Genomic DNA, 15863 nt, shown 5'->3' on the forward strand with positions numbered 1-15863 from the left:
GCTGCCAGGGATCTGGGCTCTGGGTACAAGATCTATTTGACAATCGTAGGGTCTGTGCGGGGGCAGAACGTTGGCTTGCTCCTTTTTGAAGACATCCTGGTAATCTTGGCATTCAAGCGGTAAGGAGCTGATGAGGACCAACACGATTCCTTTCTTCGGTTTTAGATTGGTGTCATCTTTTTTGTAACATGTGTCGGCACAATCATGAGGAAATGTCAGAACTCGTTTTCACCAGTTGATCCTAGGATTGTGGGTCTCCAGCTCGGGCATTCCCAATATCATCTGGAACTGAGGAGCACCGATGAGATCGAAAGTAATGTCCTCTTGATGCCCGTCCTGACACAGAAGCTTGACTTTGTCTGTGTATTGTGTCACCGAGCCGGATGATAGCTGAAAACCATCCACAGCAGAGACGCGGGACGTAGCCGGATGGAAGATGGATGCTACTGCAATGTTCGACAGAGGGTAAGTGATGGTTTAAGGAAAGCGCTAATTATGGCGAAAGCAACCTTAAACTGACAGCTTTTTCGATGTCTAGCCTTGTCTTCTGTTTTTCCTTGCAGGCTCTGACGATGGAGCATGTCGTGCTGCGATGCCAAGATGAAGATTTCGGCATTCCGGAAAGTGTAAAGATGAATACTTGGTTCGCCGAAGAGATGTACAGGTAAGAACAGCTTCCCCAAGTTTGTAAGTATGCTGGCAGGAAGCAGGATGTCCAGGAAGCAGGATCTTCAAAGGTAAGTCTGACCTCAGGCGACGGTGAGCGTTACACTGCTTGCAAGTGCAGAATAACACGAAGCCTCTGTCTTGAGGATCGAGGCAGCTTATATAGCTGAGATCATGGGCACGCCCATTAGGGCCGGATTACCAGCCACACCCTGCCACTCCAAGAGAGTGAGCACGTGTGAAGGCACTCCATTAGCAGCCACACCCAAGAATACACTTGGGGCTGCTTAATGGATGGAATGTTCAACGTTAATGCATCCTGCTTAATGGATGGAATGTTCCAGGTTAATGCATCTGAAGTGCTAAGTCCATAATAAAAGCTTTTTGGTCTTAAATGGATGTTCTTGTTTACTTTTGTTCATGAGCCTGGTGCCAAAGGCATCAGGACATTGTCCACCCAGGTCTCCAGTGCATGCGAACCCTGTATGCCTGTGACCCTGACTTCATGACCATGACACAAAGTTAAAAATATATGTAAAAAAACAAATTTCCAGACATTTGTCACCAGGAAACCTGCGAAACACACCGCCAACAACACATGGCCTACTGTTAAAGTATATTTTTACATAATACCGCCTAGAAACGAACTTTGGCCTAAGCACATTTGCATCACATTGAAAATCGCTTTTGAATGAACCTGAATAAGGCTGACTACGCCGTCATTTTAAAGTCATCCACCATTTTGAATAACTCTTGCTTTCTGTCTCATGTTAAACTTTGTGTTTTTGGCTCCAGCAGAAAAAAATGAACTCTGTACTGTGTCTACGTAGATAAACATGTTGAGGCTGCTGAAAGTGGATTGTTTGTCCTGCACTAAGAAAACTTGGAGCTAAACTAGAGTTGAACTGAACAGTAATTTATATGTTGTCTGTATCAATAGCATCATTCTCGTTCAAACAGTGGAACAATATGTTGAATAGCTGAAACCGTGTGCCTTTGCAGATATCTGTGTGTACGTTCCTTGAAACTGGATTCAATTTAAGCTTGAAAAGAAATGTTACCATTGTATCGTATGTGCAGAAAAACATGTCTAGTGTTTGAGGAAAACATTGAACAATGTATAGTTGGTTAAATCTGTATTAGTTATGTGAACTGGCTACGAACCCTAGTGAATGTGTAACACGAAGAGGGGCTGGATGATGTGCCCAGGATTATGAGAAAATGTATAAATACTGATGTTTTTGAGATGTCCAGCACTCTCTCTCCTCACGGTGTCTGATGGTAAACACTGCAAGGTGTTGGGAGCCAGATAGCTATCTGACCAATAACCTGTACATGTAGTTTTGGACTCGTGACTGGCGTATTTCATTTTTGGTGGTATTAAGCCTTGATATTTCTTTTGACCTATCAGATGGTGCCCGAATAGCAAATTCAAGAATGCATAAAAGTCCTGCCAGGAGAGTATAACAGGCAAAGCCAAGTGTGAGAAAGACTCAAAGCTAAATGATTTTCAAGAATGCATTAAAGTCCTGGCAGGAGATTATACCAGGCAGACCTAAGTATTGGAGAAGGACTGCAAGTTATATACTGAATACCACCAACCATAGTCCAAACTCTGTCCCATTCTGCATACAAAGAAAGGGTTCCCAACAAATGGGTACATTTGAGGGATGTACGAATGCTGGCGTACTAACCAGTGAGGCTAGACCTCTGTACGTAGGAAATCCTGTTTAATTTGTTTGTGGTGATGAGGCATATCCGTGGTTACCCAGAGATTGGAAGGGTACTTGTTATTTGGATATGTTGTTGCCAGGAGTATATGTCGCCACCACTGCTGAAGTCTCTAAAACTCGTCCTAGGCGGGATGAGAATGATATGATATGATATGATATTTTATTTGTATCGCGCTCGTACACAGGTGTTTCAGAGCGTGGCTAGGCAAGGGAGGGGAAACCAGGGAGAACACAAAAACAACAACGATCTTACTAGCCCCAGTGACATTGAGAAGCCGCAAGTGCATGGGACGGGGAAAAGGGAAAAAGTGCATAGAAGGAGGAGAGTGGAAAGTGCAGAGCAGAGGAGAGTAGATAAATAAATAATAAATAAAAAAAATAGAAAGGAGGCAATAAACAGTGATAGTGCAGCCAGCATTTGGCAAGTGCTGTGTTTATGGCGACAGAGTGGGTAAGTCTGATAAGTGCAGAAAAGAAGAAAATGGGGTGAGGGCTGTATGGGTACAGATACAGTCCATCCAGTGCAAGGGGTGGCCGGGAGGCAGTGCAGGAGGGCAGCAGGGTGAGCAGGTACCTAGACCCAGAGGAAAGAGGATGGACAGGTGCACAGTGCCAAGAGAGAGCGGGTCAGCAGGGGAGAGGGGGGAGAGAAGGCAGAAACAAAGAGGAAGGTCTTTAGGTCCTTCCGGAACTGGAGATGGTTCTCCTCAAGTTTTAGAGTGGCATGGAGGCTGTTCCAGAGGGAGGCCCCAGCCGAAGATAGAGATCTACCCCCAGCTCGTTTCTTTGAAAAACGATTAACCCGGGGGGAGTTAGGAGCGAAGAGCTCAAGAGGAGAGCTATTTGCAGAGGGATAGCTGAAGATAATTTGGACCCAGGCCCCAGAAAGCCTTGTGGACAATGCAGAAGGTTTTGAATTTAATCCTTGCATCCATTGGGAGCCAATGGAGAAATTAAAGAGCTGGAGAGATACGATCCCAGGGCTTGAGGTCAAGGACAAGTCTCACAGTCCTGTTCTGGATAAGTTGCAGAGGGCGGAGAGTAGAGGCAGGTAGATTTAGAAAGAGGCTGTTACAATAGTCCAACCTAGAGAGAACCAGAGCTTGAGAGACAGTGAGCTTCTGAGGGAAGGAGAGGAAAGGCAAAGTACCTCTGAGGAGGTGCAGTAGGAAGTTTGACTTTTCAGAGACCTCAGAGATATGGGCAGAGAAGGAAAATGTGGAGTCAAAGATGACACTGAGGTTCTTAGCCTTGCAGGTAGGGGTAGAAGGCAGGCCAAGGGAGGCAGGCCAGAGAGTGAGGGAAAAGGATGGAGATGGTGTGCCGATGAGGAGGATCTCAGTCTTGCTGGCATTCAGACAAAGTTCATTGGTGGCACACCAATCTTGAATGGCGGTTAGGCAGTCAGAGATGAGAGATGTGGAGGAGGTGGATGAGGGCAGCCGAAAAATGAGTTGAGTGTCGTCAGCGTAGCACTGGAAATTTGAGCAGAAAATGGCAATGCCATGGGCAAGAGTTGCCAGGTATGGTTGAAAAGCCACGGTGAGAGGTTAGAACCCTGGGGAACTCCGCAGGTAGAGAAGAAGATAGATGATAGGAAGGACCCGAGTTGGACCTGGTAGGGTCGATCAGAGAGAAAAGAGGTCAGCCAGGCCAGAGCACTCGTTCACAGATTCTGGGTGATGTTGCAAAATCCTTCGTGCCATTCTGGGGACAAATAATAAACTCCCAGGATGTTAGAAAATGGGAAAGAGTGTTAGAGAAAACATGTCTTAAAATGTACTTTTGCGAGATTCCCTTGAATGGTGCGTCTGTGAATTACTGTGTAAAAGCATACATTTGTCATTTTCAATTGCCAACTTTTAGGCAGGAAATCAGGCAGCAGTTAATCACCCTTTCCCCTTTGTCTCGAGTGGCTGGCGCCAATAAAAGAACAATGCTTGGTGATATAACCAGGGAATTTTTTCAATTACAATATATTTCTAGGTATGTACACAGTGAGATATCACTTTGGCTCCCACTATAATTCTTCTGTGCTTGTGCATTACAGGAATCATGGAATCTCCCAACATAGATATCATATGATCTATTTAATTGAATATATAATTCCAGAGGCACATACACTTCCGAAATATTTATTCATTTCCATGGGTGTTCAAACAATGTATGTACCCCCACTCCTCGGTACTTTCTCAAATAATAGGGGATGGTGTTTATTTAATCTATACCCCTTCACAACATATTTCTAATCTATTTTACTTTCCCTTGGCTTTATACATACATAGGAGTTACTTTTGGCTGCCTCACAGACAGGTGGGCACCCTTATATGCACAGCATGAAGAGCCATGAATGAGACATGTACACAGAACATATGTTTTGGGATAAATACTTATATTAAATCCAAAGGGGTTTGGAAAATACCTTCTTGTCCTTAGTCTAAGAGGTATTTCCCTGCCTCAACCAAAACAAATGGGTCTGTCCTTTGTCAAGATGTCCAAAATCATATGTCTTGTGTCTGTAAACCTATTCTGGCCCTCATACTCTAAAAATAAATCTAAGGTGCAAAGGGTATCGTCTCTAGATCTTGAAGGTGCACAAGCATTCAAATTCAATATAGAATGTAAGTTCAACCAAAGAGTTCCAAACAAAAAACATTTTCAAAGTTCCAGGGAATGACTCCCTTCCACAGATTCAACTTGACCAATATGAATACTCACAAACAAAAAGAATGACCAAGTTCCTGGTAAACGAAGATGGCAGTTCCTTCTTCTTGGAGGCTTCCCAATTCTCAGGGCAATGGTTTGCTTCCCCAAGCTCCTCTACATATACAAGACAGTTCAGAATACCAAGGGACTGTGTCTTCCTTGGAGCTTTTAATTCACAATTTAGGTGTGAGATTCAGCCTCACGGATCACCTGGTACATTCCCCTGCCAAGTACTTTTCCACTTTTCACAACAACCCACAACCTCCAGTGCATGATCTTCCTTGGGGTTGTCTTTGTTTAATGATTTAAGATCATACTTTATTGTGCCTGGTGTACTCATTTTCCTGGTCTTTTGTACAGACCTTCAGTATATAACTTGCAGTCCTTCTCCAATACTTAGCTCTGCCTGGTATAATCTCCTGCCAGGACTTTCATGCATTCTTGAAAATCATTTAGCTTTGAGTCTTTCTCACACTTGGCTTTGCCTGGTATACTCTCCTGGCAGGACTTTTATGCATTCTTGAATTTGCATGGCTTACAATCTTTCTCATACTTTTGGCTTTGCCTGGTATACTTTCCTGCCAGGACTTTTACGCATTCTGAAAAATTCTTGGCTTTGCAATCTTTCTCATACACTTGGATTGGCGTACTCTCCTGCCAGGACATATATGTAGTAATTTTCCCCTTTCATCCATCAAACAATGTTTGCCCAAAGTTGGCTCGTTACATTTTGTTCAACCGAGTTCTCTTTAATATTCACTGTTGCCTTCACTTTGCTTTCCTCCTGTAAATCTGGGTGCAGTAACCTGTTTGTGGTACAATTCAAAAATACTTCAGGTTCTTTATGCACTTCATTCTAAGATTCTCGTGTCCCTTGGAGCATAAACTTTTAAGCACACCAGTAACCCATTCACATTCTCTGTGCTTATCGAGTGCTGGAAATGCTCTTTGCATGTTTTTGTTTCCTTCACTCCACAGGCTTGCCATGTGTCCTTTTAGCCGCTGTGCTTTCTCTGTTCCTCTTCCACCTGTGTGTGGCAACTGCTGCTTCGCACTCAGCGGTGGTGGCTTCTCTGCACTACAGCTTCCTTCTGTGGTCTTGGGTCTTCCCTACTCGCAGCTTCCTGTGGCATGCTCCTGCTTGGAGTTCTGACTGGTGACAGGAGTTGCGGTCAGAATTTGCTCCTGCAGCTCACACGCCTCATGAGCAGTGTAAAATGTAAAGATCCCGGCCTGTCGGAGGAATTGCGAAAGACGGTACTGCGACTTTGGTTTGCCGGGCCAAGTCATCTTTATTGCTCTGGCTTTTTTATTCCTCGTCCCAGTTGTTGTCAGATTAATTTTAGCACAATACTGAGGACATGAATGTTGGACTCTATTGGGAGTAATCATTAAGGATCTCTCTCTCTTCCTCGTTTCAGTTATGGATATATTGTTCCCTATTTCATGAAGGGGAATATTGGAGTTGGATTGGTAAAGGGTTGAGAGTATTAGAATGTGCCATCAGGGCTTGGGGAAGGGAAGGAACATCCGTAAAAGGAAAGGGAGTGTTTGTCATCCCCCACTATGCCATGCATCTCCCCGAGGATCACTTCCCCCCAGGTGATCCTCCCTCATATAGCCGCCCCCAGAATTTGGATCCAAAAGCATCTGCCTTACCCTGACCACAGAAGGGAAGCTTATCGCAGAGAAAGTAGTGATAGCATTGTCAGATTCATCAAAACAGGTTCAATTCTCCCCCTCTAGGAACAGGTGGGCATCAGTCAGCAAGATGGGGTCAGCTTCCCTCCACAGCCTGGTTTCCCTTTTTCTGTATTGGGCCTGTCTGTTGTCTTTTCCACTGAAGAAGGCCTGGGACTTTAAATCCAGGTAGGCCTCTCTTTCAGTGTATTGTTAGTAATCAAAAATGGGTCCAAATGAAAACCAATCGATTCCATTCTCCTTTCTGTTATCAATTCTCCTTTTTCTCCTTCTGTCAGTATTTCAGTCAGTCTATCCAGGTCAGTGAATGAGCCAGTGCGTCGCCAGAATCTATGGGTTTGGACATTTTATAAATTAGAAACCCCTCCCTTTAGAGGTCAGTATAATGTCTCTAACCTAAATGGTCAGTGTATGTGAATGGGAAAAGTTCCAAAAGTGACATCACACTAAACCATACCCTTCACACTCTTTGGGCCTATTAATGAAGAGGGTAGTCTAATGAGAGTAACTTCTACAGCAAGTTTCCCTCACATTTTTATGTGATATCATCTTTGATAATTCTACATTAAACAATGGTGGTTTTCTAAAATATCACGTTCCTCACAAATGATCAAGTTACTAACCTGTTCGTCAGATTGCTCTCACTTAGATGAATCCAATGCTGTTAGGCTAATTTTGGCACACCATATGAGATTGGTGTGACAGATTTTTGTCTTTTGCTCTTTGATACTTTTACACAAATATTGTTTTCTCAGCTCAAAATAACGGCCTCGCCAGCACAGACACCAGAATCACTAACGTGAACTGTTTCATGTGCAAAAATATCCCCATTCACTGAATTTCCAAAATTAAACAATTATCAAAAGAATGTTTTACATTCAGGTGATAAAGCTTGTCGCACTGAATATTTGTTTTTAAAAGTAAGCATCTACTAGGTTTCCTTCAAACGTTATAAAAATATGATTCCATATGTAAAATTCAAATAGGTTATTTCCCTTTACATGCAGTGGGTTAAGTTGTATTTACAGTTCCTGGCCTGGTAGCAGCCAAATGGTATCCATTCCTTTTAAAACCAGGTGTGGACCATTTATGACTCCTGAGAGTTTGGCTGCCGTGGAATCGGTGCCAGAAAGCTCTTTTAAGCACAGAGCTGGCATGGGCCTTTTATGACCCAGTCCTGCCCCATTGAGTCATCCCAGCCCCATCTGTCCATTGTGTCAGACAGCAGGTCTACAGAGGTGCGAAGTTCATTCTCCTGGCTGATGGGAAGTTTTGATTATTTGAGACACCACATGTGAGAATCTATTTGTTGTAATTTTAGGGCATTTTGGGTAGGCTCAATGGCAAATGGGGCTTTTAATAAGCAGCAATTGTTTTGCTCTGGATGACCTGGCTTCTGAGAACAAAAGGTCCAGGCAGAGTCAAAGTTTATATTTCAGCTTCAAGGCCTGTGTGTGTAACACTTTTCTCATGGGAAAGCATCCTCCAGTCCTGTAGCTGTTGGGGAAGAATTGTAATTTTGCATTCTAGGCCGAAAGCTGTTGTTTTATTCACAAATGCTGCCTTTCTTTACTTTCCCCATTGCAATTGTCACCGTAAACAGAACAACATTATAACATTTTCTCTGCAATTAAACTCCTGTGAAAGGTTTACATTTTTAAGGTGTCTCTATGTTTCTTTATACAAAGCTAATGTCCAGTCGTGTAAAGAAGAAAACAAACACCATGCAGGCCCCAATTTGGTTTTGATTCTCCTATGAAATGTTGTACCTGTTATCCCAGATTGGACTGATCTCCCTTTAATAAAAGGTTGCTGGATACTTTCTGTTAACTTGAAAGATGTATTTCGGTCCTTGTCAGCAACTTTGGACATATATTCTGGTTGTAGATGGGCTGCTAACACCACCCATTTCCTCCCATGTGTCTTTTTCAGATGTTGTATGCAGGCTGCAGGTCATATTTCTATTTTTAAATATGGCATTTTTCTCTGTATTCCTGTATCCATTTTATTACAGGGTTCCTGATCACTAGTTCATTATATCATTGGGCAGAAAGCAAAACTTGGGCTAGGGTGGAGGGAGCCCACTGAATGTCAAATGACTAGTCAGAGAATCGCTAGAGCCATCCATGGCAAACACTATTGTTTACTAGACCTTTTAGAGACCAGGCTTCAGGTCCAACACATTTCTGGAACATGAAGTCAAACACACCTCGAACAGCATTTAATGTTGTCAAAAAAGCTTTCCAAGCAGCATAATGATATGTGCGCGCCTTCTCTGTAGGAGTTGCACTAATTATATTTGTCATTGTCTCAGCAGTTATATTAAGGTTTTTTTTTACAGGTGCTATAGTAATAAGAAGTTAGTGAATGTTTGCAGTGCACATTCAGTGCCAGATCACCTGAAACTCCATTGAGTCGTATGTTCCAATTCCATGGTGAAAATATTGAAAATGATGACGCACTTCAATCGCACGTTGATGCCCTGATAAAAGCACACGTCGAGTCATTGTATTAAGGGATTAATAAGGAAGGTCAGTTTGTGTAAACCCAGTTCCCATGAAGCATAATTTCTTGCAACAGGGTAATAAAGTCATTGTTTTTTCAGAACTCTATTTTAGATTTCAGGCGGTATTCAACTGGTCATACTTTGATCAGCAGCCAAAATGTACCAACTGAACAACATATACATGGTTATATAAAACACTGTATGAAGCTTAGACAACAAAATTAAGGGGGTAATTCATGGGATAAATGTGCGCCAAAATTTGTGGTGAAAGCGTGAAAAAGCTAGCGCACGCGTGCGAATCGCACATGTGCAATTCATGGAAGGCCCTGTGCGTGTTTTTCCCGGGATGTGCGCCAAATTCCCGCTTACCTTACACGTCACTGCGACTTTCCAAACGTGTCCGTGACAGGAACGGGGAAAGCACACAACTTCTCGTGCACACACCTTAAAAGGGGGTGGAACACGGGGAATGGGGAACAAAATGTGAAAATGTGGGTGTAACGTGGGAAGTACCGTTGGGAAACACACACAACGCCCCGACGCTAGTGAACAACACGTATTCATGGAATCGAATAGGGAAAACCCGCGCACGTCAAAACACACACACACACACGTACAAATACGTCCACCACACGAAAGCAGGCGGAAACGCCCCCGCGCAGCATAAAAGTGCGTGCAAACACCAAACAAGCATATACAGCTACAATGAATGTCCCATTCCTCGCAGCAGTGATTGTGGGACACCATAGGAGGAGGAGAATAGCCAGGCCCTGCATTTTTTTGCCCAGGACCAGCCTTTTTGGGATGCCTGATGACGAGGTCTATGGCAAGTATAGGTTTCCACATCATTTCCTAGAGCTGGTCACTGAGTGGGAGGATGAACTCACATTACCCACCCTGTGCTCCCAAGCATTGAGCCCCTTGGAGAAGGTGCTCAATGTACTGCATTTTTTGGCCACTGGGTCATTTCAGCGGACAACTGCCATAGTGGGAGGCATCTCACAGCCCACGCAGTCACGTTGCCTACACCAGGTGTTGGAAATCATTACTGCGTGCCCCTCATTCCTCAGGCACATATACATGCCCAGAACACCCGCAGAAAGGCAGGCCGTGGTCCAGGACTTCTACAGGGTGGCACACTTCCCCAAAGTGCTTGGTGCCATAGATTGCACCCATGTGGCCCTACGTCCACCTAGGGCCACTGAAAACATCTACCCCAACCGCAAGCACTGGCATTCCATCAACGTGCAGGTTGTATGCGATGTCAAGGGAATCATAACCTCTGTCTATACAAACTATCCAGGGTCCACCCATGACAGTTTCATATACAGAATGTCTGCCCTGAGCCGGGCCTTGGAAGCTGGGAAGCATGGCGACACATGGCTCATAGGTGAGTACAAATGCCTGTGCACATGCATGCATGTCACACACAGACAAATACACAAGCCCAACTAATGACAACCATTATCACCTTACCAGGGGACAGTGCCTACCCTCTGAGCACTTACTTGATGACGCCAATACGGAACCCCACCACACCACCCTAGGTAAGATACAATGCAGCCCATATTGCAGCCCATATTGCTACCAGGGGCATAGTGGAGAGCACATTCGGAGTGCTCAAGTCACACTTCCGCTCCCTTGACCGCTCTGGTGGAGAGCTACTATATGCACCCCCAGTAGTGTGCAGGATCATTGTGACAGCATGTGTCCTGCACAACGTTGCAACACGGCGGAGCGTGACAGTGGACATGGTGGTGCCCCCACATCCCCAACCACATGCACGGCTGCTGCGCATGGAAGGGGAAAGGGCATGTGGCAAGGCAGCCCGTACCCAGCTTGTGGCCACATTTTCCACCTAAACTTCAACCACTTGGAGTGCACACATGCCTGGCACATACCAGGTGACAATCGATGATGAGAAAGGGACAGTTAACTGTCACAACCTTACCACCCTGAGAATGTGTCAACGGAAGTGCCACATTGTCTGCATCCCTAGCTACTTAAACACAACCAATCCCATGTGACCAAAAGGAACACATGCAAGGTGCATATCCACTCCCCTGCAGAACAGGCCATGAAAGTACTGGTGTGCCACCCAAATCCTCCCAACCCCCATAAACCCCGTCTGCCACACCATACCATGGTATACAACAGCAAAAATTCAAACCATATGCACAACACATGACACAATAGTCATGAAGTGCCACGTGAGAAATGTAAATAGGCACCAGACAATTACACCTGACATGGAATCTGAAGAAATGACTGACCAAAACCTCACACCCTGAAAACGGTGGGACAAATGCATGCCACCAGTGATGCAAGCAATAAAAGTCAGAATACCTGTTGCCATGCACATTGGACAATAGCAAATTGTCATTACAAACACTGTGGGCTGCGTGTGTGTGTCCCCTGTAACACACTGCTCACCGGACAGCACAGTGAGTGTGCATTGCGTTGGGGAAACCCCTTGAGCCTCATGAAAAATAAGTACAATCAACCAAATAGTACCCTGTCATGCATGTACACGATCAATGAGTCGGAAGTGAACATGGATTGTCGGGACACAGCATGCCTGAGAAGGCAATCTGGGTGCACGTGTGTGCATGGTGTCGCCGTAATTGGTGTGGGGGGGCGTTGCCTAAGTGTTTGTGTCAGTAGGGACATGCATCGAATACATGCATGTGAAATTAAGTGAGCCCCAGTGTCCTGTACACAGCACATGTGAACATTGCACTCAAGGAGCCCACTGTGTGTTAAATCACACCAATCCCCTGACACTTTAAAATCAAACCCAACATAGGATCAGCCATTGACCAGCAGAACATATCATGTACAGAGTACCCCGCATCGACAATGACAGACAGTGAGCAATCACTGATTCATTGAAAATCCTTATAGGGCCTACACACAAAGTGCATCAAAGCGCCTAAAGGAGGGAGGGAACAAGGGAGAATAACCGTACATTCCTACAAGTCCTTCAAACAGTCCAGAATGTGAAAATGAACTATCAAATCAAAGTACATAGTACAAGTGCTTGTAACAATAAGGGAGAGTCTAGGGAGGGAATGTGGGAAAACAAATCTAGCATCATCATTGCTATGCCTGACGGCAATAGTTGCAGTGCAGGAGTCACATAAGGGGGCGGGGGTGAGGGAAGAGGAGGGAAGAGGTGAGGAGAGTAACAAAACAAGTGACAAACTATGGAAGGTCGATGAAGAATCAAGATAGTGCTAGGGAAGGGGAGAAGAAACACAGAAGGGAAAGGGGGAACAGACGACCTGCAATCAGTGGTGGAGGGACTGATGATAAAAGTAAGTGCCAAGATAAAACAAAAAAAGCTGAAGGTGGGGGTGGATGGACAGAGGCAGAGGGGGTAGTGCTGGAAAAAGACAGACAGAGGACAAGGAGGAGGGGAAAGGGTGGTGGAGAGGGAGAGGGAGGAGAGAAGGGAGGAGGGGGCAACGGTGTAAAGGCAGGAAGGGGTAGAGGGGGAAGAAAGCACACACAGGGGGCAGAGGGAAAGAAGATGGTGCAAAGGGGGAGGGGGTGTGATGGTGAAGGGGGGAGACAGAGGGTGACTGGTGGGGGGCAGGTGGAGACTGAAGGGGGGCAAGAGAGACAGGATGTGACTGGCAGGGGGGAGGTGGAGACAGGCGGGGGGCAGGGGAAACAGGGGGAGACTGGCAGGGGGCAGGTAGGGACAGGCGGGGGCAGGGGAGACAGGGGGACAATCAAGGGACCCAGAAGGTTGGTGGACAGGGGTGGACAGGGGTAGACAGGGCCTCCATTGTGGCCCTTTGGTAGGGGTGGCAGGCTCCAGCCTCGTGGTTGGCTGGATTGTCACAAGGGCCAAGTTCAACCAATGGGAGGGGGGAGCAGGTCCAGGCCCCAAACATGACAGTCAAGTCAAAAGCAATGCGGCCATATTTCCAATGGCACAACAAAACACCAGGCAGGGCTGCGCGATGGCCAATGCAGGGGAAGCAAGGAAATGGGGGTAGTTGAAACGCATGGTGACAAGGATAACTCAGCGTGCAGCATTCATGTGGCATATCAAAATGACTGTAGGCCAAGTGTCCCAATGCAACATTTTCAGCACACGGACCCCTCCCACCATCAGTGTGCGTTACACAGACAAAGGGTGCATGGTACCGCCTACAGCAGGAAGTGCATGAACATAGACAGTCAATTAATAAAAAAAATCATAAGCAACATGATGAAATGCACAGTCAACAGAATACTCACCAAAATGAAGTGCAGACATGCATTGGAGAAGCCATCCGGAATACCCACTAGGGGTGTAGGACTGCAGGCTTGCAAGCCCATGGAAAGGGGAAGCAGGAGTAGCATATGTGTCAGGACCCCAAGCAAAACACATACACGAGAAAAGCCTGAATGGGCCCTGCTGGAACACACAGTGGATGCCTTCAAATGCCACAAAGCACCACACTGTCACATGAATGCACAACAGACAAACAAATAAAATAAACTACTTGCTGGAAAAAAAAAAGAAAAAAAAATCAGAAACGGCCATATATGACCCAGGGGCTGGGGGAGCACCCAAGAGGGGGGAGGTACAGGGTGCACCTCAACACCCACATGCGTAGAGGTTGAGATAAAAAAAACTCACTGGGCTCAGCGCCTGCACATCCCAACCTATGTGGGAGATAGGTTGTCGTCGTCACCCTCTGGATGGAAATCAGAAGGTGGACGTGGCACAGTTGCCTCACCACGCCTATCTGCGCCTTGCCCCTCAGTGGCAGCAAACATGCAGGTCTGGTAAGCCAGGTCCTGCATGGCAATGACACGTAGGTCTGCATGCATTACCTCGCGTGTCACACGTGCTTCCTCCTGAAAGGACTCATGTGTAAGACAGAGTTCAGCCTGCATGGCCTCACATGACATACGGAGTACCTCCTGGCTTGCATGGAGTTCAGCTGAGATGGTTCTTTCAACCGCTCCATTCTGTCTTCTGCCCGCCTACTGTTGTCTATTAAGGGGAGCACCCGGAGTAGATCGGAGGGTTTGGTGTTCGACCCTCAGGGCCTCACGGTGTGCCTCTTCCTGAGAATAAATAGCTTGACGCAGAGCCACCATTTCAGCCCGACGCACCCTGTCAGAGGCCGCCATGCCCAGCCTGAGTGAGCGGCATGTGGACCGCATAGCCTGCTGCTGGAGCTGCACTTGCCTTTCAGGGGGGAGGATGGAACGGGCCACACTTTCCATACCTTGAGCCATCATCTCAACTGCTCCCCCCTGTTGCTGTGCTATGGCAATAACGGCCTGCTCCCACTCAGTTGACCCCGGTAGCTCATGGCCACCGCGTTGCCGGACACGGCACCTGCCGGGCCCAAGGAGCCGTGGTCCTTGCTGGGTTGGTGCTGCCTGCGGCTGCAGGACTGCATCCCTCCATCGACCTGATGCCCCAAGAACATGGCCAACTGGTGTTGAGTGTGACCGTGCACCCGTAACCACCACAGGCGGACATTCTAACCCCGCCTGGCCCCCTACTGCAGGTGTCGCGGACAGAAGATCATCCAACACAGGATCACTTACCGGCGACGACACGTCATGATGCAGATCTGGCTCAACATAGAGGTCAGAGGATACATCAGAGCCTGACTTAGAGTCCGCTCTGGACACGATGGCCTGGAGCACCAGTGGGTTCTCGTGGGCTGCCACCCCAAGACCACCAGTGGTGCCTGGATGGTCATGTGAACTGACCACCGTGTCTGGGATGACATCTTCATCCTCTGCTTCCAGTGCTTCATCACCTGCAACATAAACAAAAGAAACAAGAACACGCATGTCAGTAGCACATGCCACACACATACAGATCACAACATTGACAGCCAACACATGAAGCAGACATGTCACATGCAACTCAAAGCCCTACATGCATCCATTGGCATTGCAAAGCAAGGGTATCCTGAAAGCAGAAAAGGATGTGTGCAAAATGTGAAGCCAACACATGTTTTCCATGTTGCCCATCACCTGCATCACACACAACCTCTGGCAGGCACATATCCAAGGCAGAAATGAGAGATGGCAACAAAGAGATGGCATGTAGCATAAGCATGTGGGAACACACAAATAGCCACACCCGGCAATCACACCAAACACACCATGACACATGTAACATGCATGTTCATGTGCAGCACTCAACAACCATTGACTATGCAGAGTACATGTGTCACAGGAGGCACCTACGCTACTGCGTTTGGATACAGTGAAAGGAGGGACATGGGTACATACATGGCAGGTCACTATCACACAGCAGCATTGTGTTGGCATGTTGAAGGGCTGAACTTGGCACAGGAGTGGATGTGTGCGGTGCATGTGTACTTCCTCAACTTCCAACATCAACAAGTATGTAGTGATGTCAATCTCCAAACGTGACGGCAGTGTAAGGGCAATTGCAGCCATCATGTGCAAATGGCATGCACCATGTAGCATGGATACCGTGAAACACCCACCCTCTGGGCAATAGCAGGGAGGCACTGCATGGCAATGAAAAGTTCACCACAGAACTGTGCATTGGCAGA

This window comes from Ambystoma mexicanum, chromosome 1q (genome assembly GCF_040938575.1).
Source record: "Ambystoma mexicanum isolate Mex_15411 chromosome 1q, UKY_AmexF1_1, whole genome shotgun sequence".
Taxonomy (NCBI): Eukaryota; Metazoa; Chordata; class Amphibia; order Caudata; family Ambystomatidae; genus Ambystoma; species Ambystoma mexicanum.